Source organism: Lygodium microphyllum, chromosome 25 (genome assembly GCF_053477565.2).
Source record: "Lygodium microphyllum isolate KBCC chromosome 25, Lygodium_microphyllum_v1.1.10, whole genome shotgun sequence".
Classification (NCBI taxonomy): Eukaryota; Viridiplantae; Streptophyta; class Polypodiopsida; order Schizaeales; family Lygodiaceae; genus Lygodium; species Lygodium microphyllum.
The window spans coordinates 73954594-73979659 of record NC_141159.1 but is presented as its reverse complement, the minus strand read 5'-3'; positions in this window follow the sequence as shown (position 1 = coordinate 73979659).

The window sequence follows — 25066 nt, the reverse complement described above, 5'->3', positions numbered from 1 at the left end:
TACAGAGATAGTCACAGAGACAGTAACAGACACAGAGCCAGAGACAGAGGCAGAAGCAGAGTCAGAAGCTGTGACAAAAGTAGAAGCTAATGTAGAGGCAGAAGATTTGTTCTTCTCTTACAGAGCCTCTATAGAAGCAAAGACAAAGCCTCGAGAGGATGAGGATGAAAATGATGAGGAAGAAAATAAAGCAGGTTATGAAAGTGCAGCTGAAGAATTTCCTCTGATAACGGATGACTTGCTGATGTCCCTATAGAAACCTCAGAGGTCAAAGATCTCAGGGTGCTATACGAAATGGCCATGGTTCCATTTGGGTTGGTCAATGAACCACAAAGTATGCTGAATCTGTATAAGCAATGGATTAAAAGCATAAAAATTAAGTTCACTAGTGGCTCCCGTCGCCCTGACTATTCAGTCTAGAGAAAAGATGATGATGATGCCCCTTGCCAACAGAAGCCAAAGCCCTCAGAGCCACGGCCTGTAGAAGGTCCGTGCTATGTGACATTCTTGGACGCGTCCTCTAAAGATGAATCCCTAAGTCCAGAAGAAATCACCACTCACACAGAAGCAAACCAAGCTTTGATACCCTTCCAGCAACCTCAAAAGATAAATGAGTCTTCTGTTCAAAAGGAGGACACTGGTTCCAATGGAACATCAGATGAGGACACTACTCTCTTGAAAGAGTCAGACCTCTATCTAGAAGCAATCCGAGGGACATTTATCCGTGAAGTGGAAGATGAAAGACAAGTAACGTTCTTGGATACTGATGGTATTGAACGTCACCTAAAAGTGGGTCTCAATCTTCCAGAAGAAAAACTAGTGGTCCTGAGACACCTACTCAAAGAGAACTTAGACGTGTTTGCTTGGTCGTACAAAGATCTAAAGGGGATTGATCCCATAGTATACCAACATCACATTGACCTAGAGCCTGATGCCAAACCTGTAAGGCAAAGACAGAGGCATATGAATCCTAATTATTATGCATTGGTGAAGGCTGAATTATTGAAACTTCTTCAAGAAAAGTTCATTTATCCTGTGGCTAACAATGAATGGGTTTCGCCCATTGTGGTAGTACCTTAGAAGAATGGGAAACTTCTAATATGTGTGGACTATCAGAAGCTCAATTTGAAGACAAAGAAGAATCATTTTCCTATCCCTTTTACATACCAACTGTTGGACACAGTGGCAGGCCATGAGCTGTATTCCCTCTTGGATGGATTCAGCAGATATAATCAAGTCCAAAACCTTCACCACAGAATGGGAGACCTATACCTATAGAGTGATGCCATTTGGGCTCTGTAATGCTCCTACCACCTTCCAACGAGTAATGATGGCTGCCTTCCAGAATCATTTGTATGATTTCATTGAGGTGTATCTTGATGACTTTTGTGTCTATAGCTTGATCCGTGAGCACTGGGGACACCTGGAGCAATGTTTTGACAGATGCCGAGAGTATGGGATTTCTCTCAACCCTGACAAATGTGTCTTTGGCATCTCATCAGGAGTTCTTTTAGGCCATATTGTCTCCGCACAAGGGATTGCAACAGACTAGAGAAGATTGAGAAGATTGCCGCCTTGATAGCACCAACAAACCTCAAGCAGTTAAGAGGATTTCTTGGCCATGTGGGCTACTACAAAAGATTTATTGCACATTTTGCAACCAAGGAAGCTCCTCTGCACGAGCTCCTAAGGAAAGATGCGGATTTCCTTTGGACTGATGACTGTGAAGAAGCTTTTAATACCCTAAAATAGTGCCTTATCCAAGCACCTATTTTACAACCTCCTGACTGGATGAAGGAGTTCCATGTGCACACAGATGCATCAGTTGAAGGGCTAGGTGCTGTCCTATGTCAAAAGGGCCCCTCTAAATTAGATCAACCAATTTATTATGCAAGCCAAAAAGTCACTGATAGGGAATGGAACTACACAGTGACAAAGCTTGAATGCTTAGCAATGGTGTTTTCACTGGAGAAGTTTCGACACTATCTATTGTCAACACATTTCAAGTTCTACATGGATCATGAAGCCTTTTCCTTCCTGATGAACAAAGCAGATGTTAAGGGACAACTGATGAGATGGTTGCTCCTATTCCAGGAGTTCGATTGTGAAGTGGTCACTAAGCTTGGCCGTTCCCATGTCCTAGCCGATCATCTATCACGGATCCCTCAAATAGAAGAAGAGAAACATGACGATCCTGGCCTTCTTGATGCTTCCTTGTTTCTAGTTGAAACAGTTACTCCCTGGTATTCAAACATAGCCAACCTCCTGGGAACTCAATAGTATCCTCCTGGTATCTCAAGCCATGAGAAGAAAAAGCTTCTGTTAGAATGAGCCCCCTACACTTTGCTAGGCGGTGCACTGTACAAGAGAGGCAAAGATGAAGTATTGCGGAGATGTGTTACAGGGGAAGAAATCGGCATAGTATTGAAAGCATGCCATGACAAACCCTGTGGTGGACACTTCGCGGGAGAAGCGATAGCCAGGAAGACTCTGTTGGCAGGATACTGGTGACCCTCCATAAGGATGCATATGATTACTGTAAGAGATGCGATGCTTGTCAGCAAATGGGGAAGCCCACCAAAACAAGTGCCATGCCATTGCAACCCATTCTTTTCCTAAAGCCATTCGAGAAGTGGGGGATTGATTTTGTGGGTCCCATTGATCCACCCACTAGACGAAAGCAGAACAGATACATCTTAGTATGTACAGATTATGTCACAAAGTGGTGTGAAGCTAAAGCTCTCAAATGGGACGATGGTAAGAGTGTAGCCCTGTTCATGTACGAGAATATTGTCACCCGTTTTAGTAGTCTCCTCGAGCTGGTAAGTGACAGAGGTACTCATTTCCTTAACAAAATTATGGAGGAGCTGACGGAGCTGTATAAGATCCATCATCGTAAGTCCACTCCCTATTACCCCAGAGCCAACGGCCAAGTTGAAGTCACCAATTGAATCCTTTACTCATATTTGATAAAAACGATTGTCGCACATCGTCGCAACTGGGACAATCGACTTATAGAGGCTCTCTAGGCGTACATAACCTCTCATAAGGTAGCTACAGGCCAAACCCCTTTCCAACTAGTGTATGGTATAGAAGTCGTCTTCCCTGTTGAATTGGAATTGCCCTCTTTGCGAGTGGCAGTTAAAGAACACTTGGGAGATGATGAGTCACTGCAACGTCATCTCCTGCACTTGAAATGCTTGGATGAGATACAGCGGATGGCCCTACAGTGCATGGAAACTACTCAAGCACGACGCAAGGCCTATCATGACAGTTTCATCAAGCACAAGGAGTTCAAAGAAGGTGATCTTGTTCTGGCCTATGATTCGAGATTTGGCAAGTTTTGTGGTAAGCTTCAACAATGGTGGATGGGTCCGTACAAGGTACTTGCTGTCAATCCTAACGGTTCTATCCAGGTGTAGACCATTGATGCCTCTGATGATCCCTTCGTGATCAATGGCTATCGTTTGAAAAAATACTTCCCTCCCTGGGGATCTTGATAATCACAGTCAACCTACTCTTTCCCTTTTGGGCGTCGCACTGCCCTTCTCGTTGTGCTTCTAATAGCCCTTATGATTCTTCTCATAAGGTGGTCTCATTCTGCTAACTTCTCGCAGAAACATCTCAATCCGACCTTGTTCTCTTCTCGTCTGATCCAACAACGGTGGCGAGGTTGGTCCTGACACATGGTATTTCTACCATTCTCTTTTTTAATGAAAAAAAAAGAAAATAACAAAAAGAAAAAAGAAAAACAAACAAATAAAACTGTTATGGGAGAAAATGAAGAAATTTCCTGTCATAACAGGCCTCGTTCTAAGAAAAGGTGGAAACACCCTTGGGCGAGACGCTGACTGTGGAAAAGGTGGTAACACCCCGTAGTTCAGGATAGCTGACTCACCAGCAGAACCTTTCCAGCAAGTAATATGAAGCCACCTCCCTTAGTGCACTGTTTCTGCAATATCAGTCTGTCTGCCCTTCTTAACAGACGACTTTTCTTACAAATCATTGAAGTACGAGACTTTAGGTTGCCTCCCTGGGTACGCCTCGTCTTCAACATCCTGATGACAAAAACAACCGCCATGATCTTCATCACCAACCCCTTGAGTGATGTGAGCTTTCATCCTAACAGGATGGGGACGTGAGTATGGGCTACCCTTTGTATCTATCAGAGAGTGAGATAGAGGATGGGGTGAGTGACCAGTCTTTCCCTTCAAATCAAATGAGAGGTGAGATGTGTGAACAGAGTGTTGCACACAAGGGATGGGTCTCTCAATGCACAATGCACGATTTGTACCATCAATTGCACACAAGGCATATAACCTCTGCACAAGTGACCATGAGGATTACTTCAATGGGTTTCAAGAATGGGTTGCCCTATGTATCTTTCAACAGAGTGTGAGACAGAGGGTGGGCTGAGTGTGACTGGTGTTTCTTCGATCAATTATCGAGAGGTGAGGATTGAGGACGTTACAACCATTGGAGTCAGGTACGTTTATGTTCCCCTATGCACCCATGGGTTGGCTCTATGCCATCAGCACAAGACACATCACTCTGTTCTATACACTGCACTGCAAGGCACATATGCCAGACGAGATTGGACGCATTGATGCACCATCAATTGTGCACCCTGGCATACTCTCTCTACACCATCTCCTTGTCAATTCGTAAACCGGGTGTGAGCTCTGGGTTTTCATCATTATTTCCTCGAGTGATGTTAGTAATGGGGCGAGTGATTGATCTTTCAATCCATTAGCGTGATCATGAGTTGAGTGCAATATCCCTCGTTATCAACAAATTTCTTGCGATTCCTTCCACCAGTTACCTCCCTGGGTGCTGCTGCATGGTCCCTGCCACGAAGAACGTGTCCTGTGAAGACACCTAGGTACCTCCTGCAGTTGACAATGACACAAAACGCAACCTCGATAATTGACATTCCTCCTCCGTAATATGGACCAAGTTTTTCTAATCCTACACCTTCTTTTTCTCAGTGACGGTTATGTCTTAAGTGTAGGGACGTTCATGGTTGGTCTGTTGTGTGGTACTAGGTCCTTGATGTTTGGTTTACCCTTCTTGCTAAGGTTTTAAGTGTGGGGACGCGTCCTTGCGCGTCTATGCTACATACCCCCATACATATATCTTGCTATGATCATGCATCTAGGCCATGATTTCATTTTACCCTGATGGGGTCCCTTCCCCACTCTTCCGTTCTATTTCACTTTGTCTTTGAAGCCGTTCCTTGATTGTTTTCCTTTGTTCTTTGTTTTGTGATTTTTCCATGTGAACGTACCCTACGTTCACCAGAATCCCAATCCAGCCTTACAACCATGTTTGTCCCTTCAAATTGCCCATTTTTTCTTTTTACCAACCCCTGTTTCGACAGATGGTTCTAAAGTTATTAATTTTTTATGCAATTTCCGTAACTTGGACAGTTTCCCATGTGAACGCGTCTTTATTGCTTCAGAACCCTGATTTGATGTGGCCACCCTGGCCTACCCATTCCCCTTGATATTTTTTCTTTTTATTCCCTAACATTCCAATGCACGATTGGTTCGTATTAATTTTTACGGGTTTTCAGGCCCTTTTCGTGCCTAGTTTTCACATTTTTCCATGTGAACCTGCCCTCTTTTCACTAGAATTCCAGTTTAACTTGACAACTGTGTCTTGCCAGCCTTTCCCCCACTTTTTCCTTTTTCCTCCCCCCTCTTTCGACTGTTGGATTTTTAGTTATTAATTTTTCAGAGTGTTTTTAGATGTGTTTTTTCCATGTAAACCCCTCCTAATTTCCCCCAACCTGAGTTTTGATGCACCAGCCCTGTGAATCCCTTTCTTTCAAACATTTTTTATTTTTATTGTCCTTTATTCCGATGCACAGTTCTTCCTGTATTAATTTCTGAGTCTATTTTCAAGCCCGTTTTTGGGGTTTTTCCCATGTGAACGCATTCTATCTCAATGGGAGCTGTGTTTTGCCATTAAAGGGTTGTTGAAACCTTGTTCTGCACAATTTTTCTTCTTTCCGCACTTCGTGCCGCTGCGCGGATTTTCCGATATTAATACCCGTATGTGTTTTCGAAAAAACAGTTTTCGAGGCAAAATCAGGGTGTTCACACATGAAAAATGCAAAAAAAACCCGTATGAACACCCTGATTTCTCTCATTTTTCCTCATCTTCCGGCACATTTTTCCTTCTTACAGTTTTTCGATCCAACGAACGGTTTGGGTTTTATTAATTTTTCTTCCTTTTTGTCGTGTGACCGCGTTTCTCATGTCACGTGTGAGCGCGCCTGTTTCTGGTTTTACGCACCTCGGGACGCCCCCGTGGCATCTATGGTTCGCGCATTGCCGTCCCTGCCCTGTTTGATCCCGTCCTTGCAAATTTTTTACCCTCGCCCGCGCCTGTGCGTGGGACAAGGGTGTGTTCATTTTGCCCACCCATATTCAATTTATTTTTATTTAAAAAAAACAAAAATAACAAAATCAAACACACACAACAACCAAACAGCCCACATTTATAAAACCAAACAAAAAAAATAAAAAAAAACAACAACAACAAATAATAATAAATACATACACATAGAAAACAAAAAGGGGCCAAGAGGGAAAAAAAACACACAAACAAAAAAATACCCCATTAATCAACCAATAACTTTAAAAAACAAAACTAAAAATAAACAAATAGTTTTTTCCAAAATTAATTATTTAAAAAACAAAAAAATCAAAAACCAAAGAAACGCTTACCTGCCTTCTCACGCGACGGTCCGTTCCTCCTCCTGTGCTCCCTTCCGCGAACCACAGGCCTTTGTCGTCCTTCCCCTGCGCCTGCTTTGTTAGGCTCCACTTCCTCCAGCGTCCTCCCCCCATGCCTGCGGTCTCTCGTCGTGGTTGTGCCGCTGCCGCCGTTGATATCTCGCCGCCCCCCTCATCGTGGTCGTGCCACCCGCCGCCATCTGTCCTCTTCTTCCTCCTCCCATTCCTCCAATACCTCCTCCTCCTCCTCCTCCTCCTCCGTGCGCGGCCAACATCCCTCTCACCCCTGGTTAGTTAAATTAACTAACCCCTAGTTAAATTAACCAACCCCTAGTTAAATTAACTAACCCCTAGTTAAATTCCCTAACCCCTAGTTAAATTAACTAACCCTAGTTATAACTAACTACCCCTAGTTATCTTAACTAACCATAGTTAAACTAACTACCCTTAGTTACATTAACTCACCATAGCTTAAACTGACTAACCTTAGCTTAACTAACTAATATTACTTCAACTAACTACCATTACTTAACTTGATTAACATTACTTACAGTACTTAACCAGACTGACCTAACTAACGTAACTTAACAAACTAAACTTCCCTCACTAACTTAATTGATTTAACACACTAAACTAACTTAATTGACTTTCTCAGACTAAGCTAACCTAATTCACTTAACCTACTCAGTCACCTAACTCACTTAGGCTACTCCCTTACAACCCCCGTTTCTGCCCTTTCTCCTCTATTGTCTTCCCGCTGTGTACGGGTGTGCTAGCAGGCGTTCACGCGCGAGGACGCGCTTCCGGTTTGTTCGTGCGATGGAGTATTGCAATCAACCGCTCACACGCAGTCATCCTTCACTGTTCACACGCAGTCCGAGTACCGTCTTTTATTTTCCAACCCGCAAAATACATAAAAATACATATAAAACACATAAAATTTCCAAAACTTCATTAAAATTCTTTTAAAATTAAAAAAAGTTACATATTTTTTTAAAAAAATTCAATATTTTTGAAATCATTTGGAATATTTTTTAAAAGTGAAAATTTAAGAAAATAAATTATAGAAAATTCAAAATTTAAAAATTCCTTCAAAAATACATGCAAAATGAGTAAAATTCATTAAAAATTGGTAAAATTTTAGAAATAAATCCAACAAAATTCCACAAACTCCCTTGCCCCTTTTGCAAATAATTTCTCAATTATAAATATTTTCATAAATGGCCAAAATATTATTTGAAGCCAAAAATCCTAAATTTAGTACTTTACCTCATGAAAATTCATTTTAAATTCCAAAAATCAGCTAAAAAATCATAGATAAATTCACACACATTGTTGACACTTGTTGGATTGTTGAAATTATATCCTTACACTTCACAATATATTCATGTGTCCTATATCATGATTTAATTATTTAAAAATAATTTTTTAAAAAAGAAAAAATAACAAAACAAACAAACACAACCAAACAATATACACAATACAAACACACCTAAAATGTAACTTTGAAAAAAAAATAGAAATAAAAACAAACAAATAAATAACATAGAAAAAATAAAAATAAAAAAAAATCAAACAAAAACACTAAGGTACTTTATTTTTTCTAGTCACAGTGGTGTTTGTTTTTTTTATTGGATTCCTTGCAATTGGGGACTACTTCGTGCACCTTCAATTTATTGCATACACACCCCTACTGGGTATTTATTTTTTGAGCTTTATTCATTTTCATCATCTCTTAACCACAATTAATTGCTAAAATGAATTATATTCACCCACTTTTCCACGCGCACTTGTGCTAAACACACAGTTTCTAATAATTAAAAAACAACCAGCCGTTCACTTTGCACATGCTACGTGCGCTTCAGAGGCACCTTAATTTTTAATAAAAATGAACCAACCGTCACAAAAAAGCAAACGTTGGCAAAAAAGCGCTCCACATCACTACTAATTTTTAATTAATGAATTTGCATTTAGAGACCCCAATCTGGGAATCGCAGTCTAGGTTTCGATAAAGCACCGTTTCACCCTAATAAATTGTAATTCAAATTTTAAGAAGGAACCGCCATTTTCTTATTAAGGTTTATCACCTAATAAAATGTCACCCATTGTTAATAATTTCTTAAAATGAATTCTTCATTAAAACCATTTCCCCTCACTGTACTTTTTTCCCCCTTTTTAATAAACATGCTTCGTGGGATGGGCGCATAAAGTCCTCTTAGCTAAAATTGTTGGTCAAAGTTATGGTCATGTCCTGATGTAAATTTTTATGATATTATGGTTTGTTTCTGTGCTACGATTACAGGTACGCTTTGCAGATTTTCTTCTTTCTTGCCTGATACGGGGTTTTCGGGTACCTGCTTATTGCATCGCATGAAGTTTTTGGTCGCATACATGTAGAGGTCATGCTGAATTTTTTCTTGGATGTGGGTTGTTTGGGGTGGTAAATTGGTTAGTTATGTCTATGTGTGTGTATTTCTTTTTTATTGATTTTTTTAATAGCTATTTTGGTTGTTTTGCAAGCATTCTTTGTGATTGTCTGTGTTGTGGTGTATGTGTTTTCCATCTAAATGGTGCCTCACGCTCCTCCTCCTATCCAGTATGTCCCACTGATCAGTAGGGATTATTCTTTCCTACTGGCTTTTGAGCCTATAGTGAAAGCAGGACTTGCGACTTTCATGGCTGCTTCATTCCCATTGATTGCAAATGATCCATCCCTGTGTGATGAGTTTCTTGCATCATACAGTAAGAAATCGGGCCTCGTTCATGGTGCTTTCATGGTGTTGACACCCTGAGGGTTAGGGACGGCTTTGTCTCTTCCCTACAAAGGAGAACCCTTTGTTATAGCTAGACAATTATTCTCCAATGATGAGATTTTCAAGCTGTTATAGAAACAGACCAAAGAAATTCTGGATGTCAAGAAAGTGATAAACACTTCAGGAGTATCTTTTTCCATGATCTCACTGATCCTCTTTGGAAGTTAGTCTGCCAGTTCCTCCAAGACAGGTTTATGCCTGCCAAAACACCATCCCATTATTTGTCCAAGGAACTCTTCACAGCTTCCAAGATGGTGTTAAAAGGGGTGGCTATTGATTGGAGTACTTCCCTGCTTACAAAGATGGATCAACATTTTGTCAAAGTAACCAAAGGAAATGTCACAAATGTCACCTATGGTTCCTACTTGTATGCTTTCTTAACATACTCAGGCCTAAAGAAGGGTGTGCTACCACCTCCTCCATCTGATCCAGTTCCTCCCCCACCACCTTCAGAAGAGTCAAAACCTATTGACATAGAGGATCTTGATTCCCCTCCTCCATTGGTCATTCAACGGAAGCACTTGAAGCGTGTGGCAGATAAAACTCCTTTAGTTCTTCCTTCAATCACAATTCCTGCTACCTCTGGCAGTGACCTCCCTGCCTACCTCACATGTAACAATTTGTTCAGGGTGCATAAAGAGGGTTCTTTAGAAATATCAGTTCCTTCACTGAATAGTTTAGTATCAGGAGATGCTATTCCATTCCTTTGTAATGACATTCAGAGTTCGATTGGACTTTCAGGACAGCTTGTGTTCAACAGTTATATGCTTCTTTCTATGAAGAACTGATGCAGTCCAAATACCAATTGCATAAGGCAACCTCAGAGTTAGCCTCTACTAAAGACACACTTGCAGATCTGTTTAAGCAGATGGAGCAGCATACCCAAATGATTGAGACCCAGAGAGAAGAGATATCTTCTTTGAAGATTCAGTTAGCAGAAGCTCAGTTAGAGGTCACTAAAGTCTCAGAGGAGAAAGAGAGGATGTTCAAATAAGCTCAAGAGTTTCAGACTCTTTTAGATGCAAAACTGTCAACCTTACAGACTGCTCATAACACAGTGGAATCACAAGCTTCCCAAATCAAGTAGTTCCAAGACCAACTGGCATAGTCACGGTCCATTTCTCCAAGCCCCAATGTTCCTATTATTCCTTCTATCTCTAAGCAGGACTTGGAAGTTCTCCAGAGACAAGCCACATTGTGTCCCTTGTTTCAAGGTAAAGTGGAAAGATTGCAGTCCATGATGGGATTTGTTATGGTCTACATTTGAGCACTTTCAGGAGTATGTTCCTCCGGACCATTCTTTCTTTGTCCACTATTAGTTGCAGAAGTTGACATTCTATATAAAGCTTTCAATGATGGATCTTCCTCTTCTAGAGGATGGTTGGAGTGGGACTTGGTCTCCTGATTTGCTGACAGAAGTGGTCCGTATGGTGTTTGAAGATTGTGTGACGACGAATACCATGTTGCTGTCTTACATATATCTACGAGGTGATCTGTTGATTTCAGATGATGTAGATATGGCATGGTATGTGGGAGATGTGGTTTTACAAGCTGTTTTGTATGTCAACTATTTGGAGTTGTGGATAGATGACATATTCCAGTGTTATTACTCAAAAGTGGCTACTTGCCTTGACAATTCATCGCATTCAATGATTGATTCTGTGGTCCTGAATCAACATTAGAATACAGCTTCTACTTATGTACAGAGCACTAACCAACTGAGGGTGGATCTCCTAGCTTATCTTTCCAAACACCATCCATTTGATTCATCCTTTTTTTATGCCTACCAGAGAAGATCTGTCCTAGGTCCCTCTGTTCCTAGCCTACTATACTATCAGCAAATGGCTCATCACTATGATACTCATCTTTTCCTTTATCAAACCAATTCAGCAACTATCTTACCTCTTCTTTTCCAACCTCAGGGTTTTCCTCAAATTCCTATATTTACCTATTGTTATTTTATCGAAGATAGAGTTTTTTCCCCTTCTCCACCATGCCCTTCTCCATCTATCCATATACCTTCTACTTTTCCTGTTTATCAATTAGCACCTTTCGTAATTGATTCACTTAAATTTTCAGCCACTCCTTCTTTATCTTATTTCTCCTTTTATGATTTTGCCTACCCATCTCTTCATCCTCTTTTACTTATTCCACTTCCATCTCCTTGTTGAGATATCGAGCTCCACTCGTGATACGCCAGGGTGACCGTTGTGTATTTATGTCACCGACTTGTCAGTTGCAGATGCAGTTGGTACACCGCCCATGAATAATAGCTACATGATAGCTATCCTTATCTACTCTAGTTCGTGGCTCAGTTAGTATGCCACCTTAGTTAGTTGAGTTTGGTTTGAGACCCATATATAGGGTTCTTCTATTTCTTTGTATATGAGTTCTTTTGGCTTACACAACTAAGAAGAGGAAAACTGTTTTCAGCCTCCACCTTTGTGTGTATTCCCCCATTGTGCAAGCAAGAAAGCTACAAGTGAGACTCCTTCCTTCTCTCCCACAATCTTGACATGGTATCAGAGCCTTGTTCGTGGTAAGGAGCTCAAGAAAGCAAGCCAAGCTCACGGTGTTCTGGTAAGAGGAGCAGTGTTGCTTTCATTTTCTGTTTTGGGAGCAGATCTCTGCAGGTAGCACAGCCGGAAATTGCAAGAGTGCATTGTCTTAGGTTGAGACGCACTTCACGGTGAAGCAAGAGGGCAGCATATGCTGCGGGCAAGGGCTTTAGCCCTTGGCGACCCTGTTTTTTTTATTTGAGGCCATTTCGGGGCTTGTTTTGGAGGCGGAAGTTTTCTGCACGTACTCAGGAAAAGGTCCAGTTTTATGCTGTGCGACCACTGTTCTACAGGTCGGTGAAAAGTTACTATAGAAATTGCATCGTATGCTTGTGTGCAGAGACATTGGGAGTTACAGAATCATCCTTGTTGCCTGTTGATGCAAAATCATCACTAGGAAGTGATTGTGTGGTCAAATACCACTTTTGTCAGTTTTGCAGATTAGCCCTTGTGAGACTGAAGTTGTGATCTTTGCAGTGACAGAACTTTTTGCAGTATTCTGTAATGGCGTCTGATTCTCTTTCACAGATTGTAACTGAAAAGCTTGACAAAAACAACTTCCAAGCATGGAAGTTTAGAATGACGAATTTCCTTATGGGAAAAGGATATTGGGAATTTGTTGCAAGAAATGAAGAAGAACCAGTTCTTCCTGATGTTCCCAATCAACAGCAAATGCAGGCATTTAAAGCATGGCATGAGAGAGTCAGGAAAGTTATGTACTGGCTGTCTATCAGCATTTCAGACTCTATGATTGTGCATATTCAAGATGCAAGTATGCCAAAGGAGGCATGGGATACTTTGTCAAAAATGTATAGCACAAATACGCAAGCCAGGAAAATGCAGCTCAAGCAAGAGTTGCACAATGTGCAAAGAGAAAGTATGAGCATCAATGACTACCACGTGAAGGTGAAGAAGATTGCAGATGCACTTGCTTCCATTGGGTCGCCAGTGGAAGATGATGATTTAGTTTCTGTGACCTTGAATGGTCTAGGAAAGGATTATGCACAGTTTTGGACATCCATTTCAGTTCGTGAAAGATTTCCTGATTTTGAGGAGTTGATTGCTCTTCTAATTTCTGAGGAGCAGAGAAATGGTGGTGCATCTTCTTCAGGAGGAACTTCAAAAGAAACTGTCTTCTACTCAAATGCTGGAAGAGGTAGAGGCAGAGGTAGAGGAGGCCGATTTGGAGGCCGTGGTAGAAATCAGAACATGCAGCAGACTCAAGAAAACCAGTCCTATGGAGGAGGACGTGGTAACTCTAGAGGCAGGGGGAGCCAAAGAGGTCGTGGTGGATGGCAAAGAGGCCAAAATGCAAACAGTAATGTTGAATGCTACTACTGTGGTAAAATTGGTCATATGGCTAAAGACTGCTATAAAAAGCAGAATGACATCATGAATGGAAAACTACAACAAGAAAATTATGCATCTTCTAGTAGACAGGGTGATGACAGAAATGAGCATTTGTTTATGGTGCAGCACATGAACAATTCTGTGGCAAGTGCAGAAGAAAGCAATGATGTATAGTATGTTGACTCATGTGCATCAAACCACATGACAGGTCATGCAGAATGGATGGAGGATGCAAGGAAAATGGAAAAACTAGGATTTGTGGAGACTGGTGATGATACTGCACATCCTATTGTGCAGATTGGAAAATTTCCTTTGTCTATGCAGGATGGGAAAAAGAAATACCTGTCCGATGTATTTCATGTCCCGAATATCACCAAAAATCTGGTTTCTGTTGGTCAAATGGTTGAGCAGGGCTTGCAGGTCAGATTTAATCCTCATGGATGCTTTGTTGAGGATATGAAAAATAAAGGCCGCTTGATAGCAAAAGGAAAGAAGAAGGGCAGAATGTTTACATTGGATGCAGACATGTCTGAATTGAGTGCAACAATGTTTGCACATGGGACCAGTGTAGTTGCAGATATTGATATCTGGCATAAACGCATTGGTCATGTTAATGTACAACGGCTTAAATCAATGCAGGCCCAAAATATTGTTGCAGGATTGCCAAAATTCAAGGTTGTAGAAATGCATAAGATATGTGAAGCTTGTCAATTTGGAAAACAGGCAAGGAAACCATTTCCTAGACATGTTCAAGAGAGTAAGAAGCCATTGGAATTAATCCACTCTGATGTGTGGACTACTAAAGCTGCATCTCTTGGAGGCTGTCATTATTTTGTCATTTTTATTGATGACTATAGCAGAAAAGTTTGGGTGTATTTTATGAAAAAGAAAAGTGAAGTTTTTGGGCATTTCAAAACTCTTAAAGCTATGGTTGAAAAAGAAACAGGCCTGCAAATAAAATGCCTAAGGTCAGATGGAGGGGGAGAGTACCTCTCAAATGAGTTTGCAAGGTTCTTGCAGGAGCATGGCATAAAGCAGCAATATTCATGCAGTCATATCCCACAGCAAAATGGAATTGCAGAAAGAAAAAACAGGCATATTGGAGAGGTATCTCGTGCCATGCTCAATGAAAAAGACTTGCCAGATTTTTACTGGGCTAAAGCAGTTGCTACAGCAGTCTATATAATGAATAGGACTCCCACTACAACAATACATGGGATGACTCCAGAGGAGAGGTATACTGGTAGGAAACCAGATATTTCTCATTTGAAAATTTTTGGTTGCATTGCCTATGTACATGTGCCAGATGAGTTGAGATCCAAGTTGGATCCAAAAGCTGAGAAGTGCATCTTTATTGGTTACTCTCTGCAGCAAAAAGGGTATAGATGCTATAACCCTTCTACTCGTAAGTTTATAGTGAGCAGAGATGTTGTTTTTGATGAGATGAGTAGCTGGTATAAACCAATAAATGTGATTGATAACGTAGATGCACAAAATGGTAATGCTGCACAGAATTCACAACAGCAGTCACAAAATATTAGTGGACCTGGAGCGTCCTCTAGCAGTGGTTCACATTCTTCGCCATGGACAGGCAGATTGAGATCAGGAGAATCTTCTCAAAGCAATGCAGATAGTGGTATGTAGGTATCACGAAAAGGAAAAGAGAAGGTTGATCAGCCCATGTTTGATGTGAATGCAGGTCACTCTTATGTGGATGGTGAATCCAGTGGCTCAGAACAGAGCATTGATGATGAGTTGGGTATTCCTTCTATTGTTACACCTGGAGTAAGGAAGACCAGGGATGTTTTGAGAGCACCTGGGAGTGAACCTATTTTGCGCAGGTCTACGAGAGCTAGGTATCCTATGGATAGGCTGAAATATGATGGATTTACAGCCATTTACTATGCATATATGGTCAAAGTGATACAGGAACCAGAACCCACTTCTTTTGAGCAAGCCATGGGAAAAGAAAAATGGGAGAAAGCCATGGATGAAGAAATGGATGCCTTGGAAGCAAATGCTACATGGGAATTGGTACCTTTGCCTAAAGTTAAGAATGCAATTGGCTATAAGTGGGTTTATAAGGTGAAGCACAATGCAGATGGTTCTGTGAACAGATACAAGGCAAGATTAGTAGTCAAGGGGTATGCACAAACATATGGCATTGACTATGAAGAAACATTCAGTCCGATTGCAAGGATGGCAACCGTAAGAGCAGTCATTGCTATGGCTGCATCAAAGGGATGGTCTTTACATCAGATGGATGTAAAGAATGCCTTCTTGCATGGTGATTTGCAAGAAGAGGTCTATATGGAGCAGCCACCAGGTTATGTGCATGTTGTTCATCCTGAGTTTGTTTGCAGGTTGAAGAAAGCCTTGTATGGCTTGAAGCAAGCACCTAGAGCATGGTCTGACAAGATAGGACAGTATCTTGTCACTATTGGCTTTCAGATTTCCAAGGCAGATTTCTCACTTTATGTGAGAAAAACTGAGAAATGTATTATGCTACTTGTCATTTATGTTGATGATTTGATTATGACAGGTGACAGTGATGAAGATATCCTTCATGTGAAAATGCTATTAAAGCAGAAGTTTGAGATGAAGGATTTGGGAGAGCTGCGTTATTTCTTGGGCATTGAGGTGATTAGATCACCAAGTGGGATACAGCTCTTGCAAAGGCAGTATGGATTGGACATGCTGTCCAAATATGGGATGACAGGCTGTAAGCCTATTTCAGTTCCTTTGGAGCAGAATGTGAAGCTGAGCGCAGATGCAGGTGAGCTTCTGGAAGACCCTACTATGTACAGACGCATAGTAGGAAGCTTGATTTATATGACTATTACCAGGCCAGATTTGAGCTATGCTGTTGGACTGGTAAGTCAGTTTATGCAGGCTCCAAGGAAACCGCATTTGGATGTGGCTAGATGCATACTCAGGTATGTGAAGTCCACATTGCAGTATTGACTATTTTATGAGACCGGGGTTCAGATATAGCTACATGGATACACTGATGCTGATTGGGCTGGTAGTATTTCTAATAGACGATCTACCAGTGGATATGTGTTCTCTTTTGGGAGTGCTGCAGTCACTTGGAGCAGCAAGAAACAGCGTACAGTTGCCTTGTCGAGCACAGAGGCCGAGTACAGGGGTGCAGCAATGGCTGCATGTGAGGTAGCTTGGTTGCATAAGCTACTTTATGATATGCATCAGCCTACATATGGGCCAGTTGTCATTTATTGTGACAACATGAGTAGTATACACTTGGCAAATAACTCAGTCTATCATGCTAGAACAAAGCACATTGAGGTGCATTATCACTATGTGCGGGAGAGGGTTTTACTAGGTCTTATTGATCTAGTTTATGTCAGCACAGAGGATCAAGTAGCTGACATATTTACGAAGGCATTGGGCGCAGAGAAGCTGCGCAAGTTTAGAGACCTGCTTGGTGTGCAGGAATTGGGATTCAGCTCGAGGGGGAGTGTTGAGATATCGAGCTCCACTCGTGATACGCCAGGTGACCGTTGTGTATTTATGTCACCGACTTGTCAGTTGCAGATGCGGTTGGTACACCGCCCATGAATAATAGCTACATGATAGCTATCCTTATCTACTCTAGTTCGTGGCTTAGTTAGTATGCCACCTTAGTTAGTTGAGTTTGGTTTGAGACCCATATATAGGGTTCTTCTATTTCTTTGTATATGAGTTCTTTTGGCTTACACAACTAAGAAGAGGAAAACTGTTTTCAGCCTCCACCTTTGTGTGTATTCCCCCATTGTGCAAGCAAGAAAGCTACAAGTGAGACTCCTTCCTTCTCTCCCACAATCTTGACACTCTTGCCACTTCTATTTCTCAACCCCCTCAGTTGATTAGTGAGTACGAAGGATTTGATCAGCAGATTCCAAGAAGAAGAGGATGGAGCTCGATTGATTCTCTCATGGGACCCTAGATAAACTGGCCAATAATTCCAGGGAACTGGACCACTGCTAGTCAAGCATACCAGAATTACCTCCATTTTGCTCACCAACATTTACAATATCTAGATCCTTCAGTGAGATTGACATCTCACTGCTATTCAAGCATACCAAAATTACCTCCATTTTGCTCACCAATATTCACAATCTCTAGATCCTTCAGTGAGATTGACATCTCATTTTGCTTGGTATCTAGCATACATGCATAGGCATTCCCATAATGATCAAAAGGCCATTCCAAAGCTTTGTATGAATGTCAATGTGAACATTGATTCCCAACAGTTGGATGTCCTATATTTTCATGCCCTATGTCTCCCTAGCAGATACCTTGTTTTGCTAGAAAGGATGTGCTGCCTGTAGTTCTTTCAAAATCCTCCAAAGACATTTGTAAATGAGTCATTTTCCATGGATATTTTTCGAAACCACCAAGCCTTCAAAAGGGATCACCTTCATTGATACCTTTGCAATGTATTTTGGATGATTCTTAATGATATATATCTCTTTTTGGAGATGTCATTCAGATGGTTGTGTTAGTGTTTTGTGTGTGTGTTGTAATAATTGAATGTGATGAGTTCATGCTGATTGAGAATAATTTGATTCGAGAGCTCTTTTCAAACTATTGATGGTGGATGGAAAGCCTATGGTGGAAAGCTGAAGAAGAATCTCTTATATCCTTTACAAATTTGTTATGACTTTTAAATGATTATCAGATGAGTTAATGAATAACGAAAGTTTTCCTTTAGTAGTTTTTTCTAGAAATACAGGTAATAAGTTGGGGTCATGGTTTGGCGAGATTGTTGAAGATCCTATGAAAGATAAAATTGAGCTCATTAGTGAAATTATATTCTTCTTTTCCTTAGGTCACGAGGACGCTTCCTTTCTAAGTGTGGGGATATTTTAAGAGTGGAAAAAGACTGAAATTTTGACTGATTTTTGTTATTTTTGAGGTTTGAATGATTGATTTTTGATGGATTTAGAGTGATGTATGGTTGATAATTGAAGTATTTGAGAGTGTTTTGGATGATATTGATTATGTTTTGTAAGTTCATTATGATTCTTAGTAGAGATATGAAGCTTTCTGATGTTTTGATAGGTTCTGTTGTTGAGGTTCTGATCGGTTTTGTATAGCTTTTGTTTTGTTCTGATTTTCTTCTGTATGAAGCATGGATTGATGATTAATGAAGATTGAGATCTTTTGGAAGCTTATTGAATATTTTTTTATAGTTTGGAATGGTTTGAGTATGAGTTATGAGGTTTTGATGACCTTCTATAACCCTTTGTAAACCTTCTATAGAGCCTCTCTGCTCTGTAAATGTTCTGTATCTGCTCTGATACTGTATTGTACTGTTTTGTAAACCTTCTGTAAGTGTTATGTAGAATGTATGTGTGACTTTGGGAAAGTTTTCTAACTTTTGGAAAGGATGAATCTAAGTTCAAAAGAGCTAAAACAAATGGAAGAAGCAGCTGCTAAAGACTGAAGAGAAGACAGAGTGACAATGATAGTAGTAAGTTGTGAAGAGACATTGTAGTGGCTCTGGTGCCTCTTCATATCGGGCATACCTCTTGGGAGGTGCATCCACGATCTAAGAAGGATTATTGAGAGTTATTATGAGAGTATTGTACTGAGGATATGATGTACTATTGAGAGAGAGAAAGAGAGAGAGCCAAAGATAGCCAATTTTATCAAAACAATGTAACTATATATGAGAGATTGAGAGAGAGAACTATGAAGACATTGAAGATGAATACTATGTGATTGATTTCCATTCAAAGATGGTGTATTCTTTTGTGTTCTTTGTTATATTGATGGATTCCATAAAGATGTTAAAGATTATGGTTGATTCTATCAAATCCGTGGGAGATACCTACTATGATGCTGCGTGAAGAATTGTTGTTTTCTTTGTTTTGATGATCAAAAGAATGAAATAAAAGCTTGTTGATGTTAGAAGATAGATTTTCTTGCAATAGAATCCCCTTTTCCTTGGTGTTCCTCTTGGGGCTCCACCATGACCCCAGTTTTCAAGCTGATTGGAACAAATTAGTTGCTAATAACTAGATTCCAATTGATTCTTTGTCTTATTTTGATGGGTTTATGTTTTATGAGAAAAAATGGTGTGTCACTGTTCAATTTAGATCATTTGTGTTGCATGAAATTCATTTTCCTCCATATCAAGGCCATAGAGGTATTATATCCACTTTAAGAACATTAGTTGAAGATTTTTACTGGACACAAATGGAATCTGATGTTTCTAACTTTGTTTTTCAGTTTTTAATTTGTCAAAGAGTCAAGCTCTATGGTAAGCAATATGGTTTGTTAATGTCTTTACCAATTCTTGAACGTCATGGAAACATATTTCAATGGATTTTATAATTGGTTTGCCTAACACACAAGCTAATCATGATATGATTTGGACTATAGTAGATTGATTTAGTAAACAAGCATATTTCCTACCATGCAAGAAAACATTAACTGCATCTCAGCTGCACAATTATTTTTAAAGATTGTTTTCACTAACCATGGTTTGCCAAAAGTTATTATTATTTATCGTGATTATAGATTTTGTAACAATTTTTCGACTACTTTGTTTGCTAATTTAGGTACTAAGATTGATTTCTCAACTGCATTCCATCCTGAAACTAATGGGCAAACAGAAGGTACTAACAGTACAATTCTAGATATTTTGCATGCATACACAATTTCAAAATCACAAACATGGGATACACGCTTGTATCTACTTCAATTTGCATACATACAATAATACTCCACACACAGCTACTCAAGAAGCATATTTTGAAATCATTTATGGACATAGACTTGTTACATCATTATCAAACAAAGTTAAAGTTGTTGACGATATTTCCAATAAACATGATGCTACTATTTTTGCTCAAGTTAAAGACATGATTGTGAAAGCCCAGCAATCATACACTAAACAAGCTAATAAGAAAAGAAAAGCCATGAGTTTCAATGTTGATGATTATGTTTGGTTACGCATTGAAAAGAGAGGATTGCAAAGTGTTGAGAAACACCTTGTTATTTAGTTAGCACCTAGGTTTTATGGACCTTTCAAAGTAATTCACAAGATAAATGACAATACATTTAAATTAAAACTATCCCAACATTGAAAAATCCATAATACTTTTCATATTAGTTTGTTACGACCTTTTAGAGGTGAATTACCTGTCCACCCTATCTACGAAAACCCTCCTTTGTTAGAAGAAAAAACTGAAATCCTTGAACCTGAAACTATTCTAGACATTGACTTTATGACCAGTAGAACTAGCCATAGATATTCTAGATATTTGATTAAGCTTAAAAATCACCCTGTTGAAGAGACCCAATGGATGCACACCCGTGACCTAAGTGCTTACCCCTCACTGCTCGCTCCACATTGAGCTAATAGCAATTGAGGATAATTGCTATACAGCAAGGGATAACCTCACACTCTCAATCGTGGGTCAAATTCCTAAAAAACAATTACTATGCAGTCCAGGAGCTTTTCCTTTGATACCATGAACTATGCATAGTGCATAATGTGAATGGTTTAGTGCACAAACAATACAAAATTAGCATTGTGTATCGTGCGAAACCAATCTTTTCATGATTTCCATGCTAACATTTATGTACTGCAAAGAGAAAAGACATCGAGACTTACGCTCATGCTGCCTTTCCCTTTATTTTAAAACAACGTCCTATAGGTATGATGCAACACATAAAAGAGATTTTAATTTATACTTTGACACTCAACCTCCCCTCTCACCCTACCCTTTAATGTTTTGCATTCGTTGATAGGTGAAAGGGTCATTTTATGTGTACTTATTTGCAAAGAAAGCGATAAACATGAACGAAAACATAGAAACGAGAATGCTTATGAGTTTAGAGTGCACTCGTATTAAATTAAGGTTAGGACAGAGTTCCAACCTATTTAATTATTTTGTAGCTCAAGACTGCTAGGTATTTAGTTTTTTGGGTTTTATTTTATTATTTTCTAATAATTGTGAATGCTTGAGTTGACATGTAGAGCAAGCAATGGTGGCATTGAGCGATGGCTTGTATTGAGATTACCGAGAAGAATTATTATTTTGATTAAAGCGCTTGACAAACATTTATTATTTTTGTATGCACGTAGGCGCTCGGTTAAATATTTCATTATTGGACGTTGTATTTGGGCACAGCCTGACTTTTGGGATGCCCAAATGTTTTTTACTCTTTATTTGGGAAAAAGTAAAAAAAAAAGCCAAAAGCATGCTAATTGTAAATTGAGCTTGGAGATTAATAAATCTATAAATGCATACCTTGTGAAGCACTCACATAAGGCATGGGGGGAGATTGCACCCAATTGGTATTTTTCTCTATGTCACGCAAACTCTCTTCTTATTTTTATGAAGTTTTTGTAGAGTCCTTTGTTCTTGGGGACCTTCCAGCGTTCACTACACGCACATATAGCGCCGGATCCGCACAACAGATAGGTCCCAATAGAACCTTCCTTTCCAGCAATGGTTTTCCACACACATAGACGTTATCCAATGCTTTATGTATCTTAGCAATTGCACTACAGTACCCAACTATGTGAAGCAGTAGCATCGAATGTATTCTTGGATCGGAGTGATGCATGTTGACCATTGTTATCACAGTCTTTTCATCTAAAAATTCATCATCATTAGTGGATGATTGTGCCCTCTTAGCCTCACTTTTGCTTTCTAATGTTTTCTCTAACTCGCATGGCCTTTTAATCTCAAAAGTCACTTCATGGGTACTTCCCCGTAGTGGCCCAAACTCAAGCATGGCATCACTTTTGAGGCAAAGGATAAAATAGTCAAGCCACATGACTAACCAAATATCCCAATAAACTATTTAGGATGGAAAAAGTATCTTTTGGGTTATGGGGATTTCTTGGATTAATCATCATGTTGATAACGAAGTGTTAATCAGTCTGAATTTAATATCCACTGCTTCAAGGTGGCTCCCAATTAGAAACTACAAAAAATAATGGGTCCCTTATAGCCAAGATTGGAAAGCTACCACTTATTAGCAGCTCCATGTAAACACACCACTTGTCGAGACCTAAAACATGCCCCGACGCTAGCTCTAAGGCACTAGCTGGGCCTCTACAACTCACCTAAAACCACCCCACATGGCCTCACAGCTAGAAGCATCTAATAACTTTGCATTTGTCCAATTTTGTAGTCCAACAAATAATTCTTTCCCCACTCCTAAAAAAGAGTCCCTAAACATGCTGATGTTGTACACCACATAGTACACACACAGGGAGCACCCTCGCTTGATCACTGCGGCTCCACTACGGCTCTCCTACACCTCAGAGGGATTGGCTCCAAGATGCGTCACATGAACATAAAATACATTCAAAACAAAGTACACTCTGTTGATAAATGATCCAATAGATGATAGATAAACCTCACCAAATAGACCTCAAGGAATTGAATATCTAGCCCTACGGCTTGGGATACCTCACACTCTCAGCGTCGATCATCACACTCATACAAACATGTGCTATGCATCCAGGATTTGATACCATGTGGTGTATCAATGCAAGTGTGAATATGACCATCATGCTCAAACAAATATTCATTGAAAATCAGTAATGTGAAAGTACGAAGATAATTCTTTTCATAATTTTCATTTTCTACATGAGTGCTTCGTTGCTTAAGGCTAGCACCAAGCTTCCTCGTGCTACTAGTCCCTTTTAATTTTTAAACAACCATGAACTCTATATGATATGCAGCATGAAACATCAACATTTAGCATACTTCAACCACTCAACAACCCCCCTACTCCCTATCGTTTAAAATTTTGCATGCGTTGATAGGTGTAAGGCATGGTTTTTAATGTGTTTTTTTAAATTGAAAGTGATAGAACTCAGTCTAACAAAAAAATGGGGCTTAACTAAGGGTAAACCTCATGCTTTAGCTCCATCATATCTCCACACACATTAATAATATTTTTTCTTATTTTTATGACGAGAAAAATCTAATTTTTACTATTTTTCTTTAATTTTCTCTATTTATTTATAGAAAATGATTGATAATTACTGCTTTTCAGGTTTAGATTGATTACTCTTGAGAATGATTTTCTTAGCATATTTCATTCCATGGGAATGGCAAATGCACACCAAAAATCCAAAAATTGTATATTTCTCCTTGAACTGCCTAGTCTTCTCGAGTTTTGTATGTTTTGCATACAATTATTATAAGATTGATTTTTTATGATTCTTTCAAGATGATTGATCAAGGATTGGCAATCAAATCCAAGCATTGCTAACCATTTCAAACAAGAATTCATTAAAACGGAAAAATCTACATTTTTATCATAAAATCACTCATTTTATGACGTGCACTTTTCAAACTTGGAGGTCAACTAGCACTCTTCCATAGCTATTGGCAAATCATTCAACTTTGATTCACATCTCTTTCCACTCACGCTTCATCATTTGACAAAAAACATTCATCTCAGCCCATCCTCCTCTCTTTTACATTGATCCATAAGAATAGTCCACAAGAGGAGAGAGGAGAGAGGAGAGAGAAAGACTAAAATCAGATCTCTTTGTTTAATACACCAAATGCGTTGATCTCTAAAGGCATGACCGATGAGAAAATGGAACATCTCACAGTCAAGATCAATCCTTGAATGATTGCAAATCAAAAAATCATTAAAAAATGAGGAATTTGGGGGCATTGAAAAAAACATTGCCCCCCCTTCCCCTAGTTTTGAAAAGATGCAATTTTTGGTTCATAAAGCTTGTTTTTCAAAAGACCAGTTTACTTTGTTGTGTTCACACTTCCGTCGGCACCAATTCCACTTTTCAAGGGGCAAATAGGCTCGGATTTGAGATGCATCTGGATGACTGGCTTCCTAATGTCGAAATCTATAGACCTGGCCATAGTAACACACTTTTTGGCTCCTAGATCATATAGGTGCTTCATAATGCGAAACCTCTCAAGGATTAATTGGGGGGTCAAACAAACTCCAATCGATGAAAGTGAGACTTGCGTTGGATTCTTGGCATCGAATTCCATCTAGAAAAACTCTAGCTCATCGATTTGCAATCGTTTCAATTTGCATGAAAATTTGGTCTTTTTACGGCCTCTTGGACTCTTTTTTACTTCAAAAATAAACTTTAAAATCTACTCTCAAAACTAGTGGAACTGCTACCCCACTTAAAGTGAGTTGGCCGACTGGGAGAGGGGAGGTACTAGAGCTTCCTCCTCCTCCTAAAGAACTAGTTATAGAACTAGGGTTGCTAAGACCCTTTCCTCGTAGGGATATTGGGCTGCTCTACGTTGAGAAGAATACCTCCTAATGATTTCGGGCCACCCTTTATCCCTTTCAACTCTTTCTTGCTTTTGAATATCGGCTTAATGGTATTTTGTAGTTCTTGGTAAATGCACCACCTATTGGGACTAAAAATGGGCTCAACACTAGCTCTAAGGCTCTAGTTGTGGGCCTCTATGTTGGAATGCATGGATCTAGAGCATGGCTTTGGCAGATGGAACACAAAGACAATGTTCAAGATGACATAGACTAAAGAGACCAATTGTTACTCAAGTGAATTAGGTTCCAAGATGAAAGCTTGGACTCATAAACACAATCTTGAGTATGACACTGACTCTAA